The following is a 2,996-nucleotide window of genomic DNA, read 5'->3' as shown; positions in this document are numbered from 1 at the left end:
GCCATGTAATAGACGGGGTTAAAGCCCTTGGACTTGATGGGTCGACGTTTGTTGGGAAGAACCCAGTACTCCGTTGGAGTGAGTTTGTCTTCTCAAGATTATCTGCATGGTTAGTGACCACACAAATGTGTAGTCGTATAGACAAGCACGTTGAATGCAAGCACGTAAGCACATAAGCATGTGAGCAGTTAGCATATAAGCAAATAGCATGTAATATCTCACGCGAAGGGAGATAGAAGTTTCGAAAGTTGGGAAGCTAACGAATTAAGTCTTATTGCTCGCAGATCCGTGATTTGATAGATTGGAAACATGTGACCGTTGCTACATTGACTCACACAGACGTATACTGACAGACTGACATACAGGATGTCGTGAACGTGATGCAAATTCAGTGTCGACACGACGCAAGGGTGACTCTGACAGACTTTGTTTATGCGTGTGCAACTCCCTAGCCAAGAAAGGGTGACAGCGCGTATCAAATCCCTGAGGTAGAAGGTCCGCTTGGCTGGGGAACATGAATTGATTATCTTCTCCAGACACATTTGCCTTCGCTTGCTTGTTGGAGATCCCTCCCTGAGGCATGATGATTCGGAGAGCGGAACTAAGACCTTGCCATTGTCCGAACCGAGCACTAGGCTATGGGCGGTTTTATTTTGGACTGTAGTTGAGACTCAAAGGATGTTTGAGGATAAAGGATGGGTGGCGTCTTGAAATAGAAGCCCCCAGAGTGAGAAGGTGGGAATTTGACAAAAGGAGGAATGGGCGGTGTCTTAAGGAAGAAGCCCCCAGTAAAGAGGTATGAGATTAATTTTTATAGCAGGGTGGGCTGCTTTTGAGGATTGATGTTGATGGTTGAGATTGAAAGGGGTATGCGGTTGTGTCCTTGTTGGGGGACTGCCTACGTATTCGCGTGTTTGCGAAATCAAACCAGATGGTAGTTCTGAGCTGTTTTTTCGAGGGTTGAAAATTGGAATTATTTTGAAAGGGATGTGCGGTTGTGTCCTTGTTGGGGGACTGCCTACGTATTCGCGTGTTTGCGAAATCAAACCAGATCGTAGTTCTGCGTGTGTGTGCAATGGGTTGCAAATTGAAGGTTTGAAAATTGAATGTGTGTGGGGATGTGGTTGTGCCCTTGTAATAGGACTGCCTACGTATTCACGTGATGTGAAATCAAACCAGATCGTAGTTCAGGGTGTGTTTGTGTTCCTAAGCTAACTGTTAGGACCTTTAAGTGATTTTGAGGTGTATGGTTGCGTCTTTGAAGGACTGCCTACGTATTCACGTGGTGTGAAATCAAACCAGATCGTAGTTCTGAACGTGTGCCTAAGCGAGATGTTAGGACCTTAAAGTGTGAGGGTCACGACGGTAAATTCCGTTTGGTGACTCGAGAAATTGATATGAGGTAATTCCTCCTCGATCATGAATCGAAGCGGTGTAGTTTGTGAAAATGTTCCTATCATGTGAGCACACTAAAAAAGTGGACCCTAAGGGTAGACTAGGTATGTCCCGTTCTCGGTAGCAAAGCATTCGAGGACTCCGTATCTGGGTCAGGGTGAAAATGGCTTCGACATTATGGAATGTGGAGCTCGGTGATGATAGGTTAGTTTGACAGATAAAAATCTGGAGTTGAGGGTCACAACGGTGCATTCCGTTTGGCGACTTGAATGTTGATTGGAGAGAATTACCTCTTGATCATGAACCGAAGAGGCATAGTTTGTGAAAATGTTTCTCGTTATGTGAGCACACTAAAAAGTGGACTCAATGAATGAAATGGGCACGTCCCGTTCCAGGGAGCAAAGTTTTTTTGAAGACTCCGTGTATGGGTCAAGATGAAAATGGCTACGACATTATGGAATGTGAAGCTTGGTAATAAGAGGGTTGTTTGACAGATAAAGATATGGAGTTTATATTTTGTGGTGTTTAGGCCGATGGGTTACGGCTTGTAATGTGGTGCGGAATGGGGTCTCCGGCTTGATGTGGCCTGAGCACGAAATGGTTGGTATATAATGTGGGATCAGATTCCCATGTCTGGACCTTAAAGGTTAAGGTGTGATATGACGAGCTTGAGGGGAAACCTCAGAAGCCTAGATAGGTCTCCTTGTAATAGTCTCTAGAAGGACTTAAGGGTGAAGCAGTGTTGGTTGAGGTTTTAGTGTTTGGTGTTTTGGACTTGTTGGTCCGGGATTTGGTGTGTTGGACTTGTTGGTCCTGGGCTTTGGACCTGTTGGTCTTGGACTTTGTATTTTGGACTTATTGGCCTTGGGCTTTGGACTTATTGATCCTGGACATGGTGTTTTGGACGTATTGGTCCTGGGCTTTGGACTTGTTGGTCCTGGACTTTGTATTTTGGTGTTGGACTTGTTGGTCCGAAGTTTGAAAAGTGGCGGTTTAATTCCGTTATTTGAAATTGTGGGAAAATAACGAATTTGAATTTCGCTATTTCATTTTTGTTTGAAAAGGATGGTTTTTAGATCCGTCGTTTGGAATTGTGGGAAAATAACGAATTTGAATTTCGTTATTTCATTTTTGTTTGAAATGGACGGTTTTAATTTCCGTCGTTTGAAATTTGTGAAAATAGTGAATTCGAATTTCACCATCTTGTTTTTGATTTGAGAATGACGGTTTTAATTTCCGTCGTTTGAATCTTGTGAAAATAGTGAACTTGAATTTCACTATCTTGTTTTTGATTTGAAAATGACGGTTTTAATTTCCGTCGTTTGAAATTTGTGAAAATAGTGAACTTGAATTTCACTATCTTGTTTTTGATTTGAAAATGACGGTTTTAATTTCCGTCGTTTGAATTTTGTGAAAATAGCGAATTTGAATTCCACTATTTTGTTTTTTGTTTTGGCTTTAGCCTTGGCTTTGGTTTTGCTTTGGCTTCGCTTTTGGCTCTGGGTGAATGGATATTGGCTAGGGCCTTTGATTTTGGCCTTTCGTTTTGGATTTGGGTGAATGGATATTGGCTTGGGCCTTTGATTTTGGCCTTTCGCTTT

This window comes from Silene latifolia, chromosome 3 (genome assembly GCF_048544455.1).
Source record: "Silene latifolia isolate original U9 population chromosome 3, ASM4854445v1, whole genome shotgun sequence".
Taxonomy (NCBI): Eukaryota; Viridiplantae; Streptophyta; class Magnoliopsida; order Caryophyllales; family Caryophyllaceae; genus Silene; species Silene latifolia.
The sequence above is the reverse complement of the archived record's forward strand: the minus strand, read 5'-3'. Positions refer to the sequence as shown.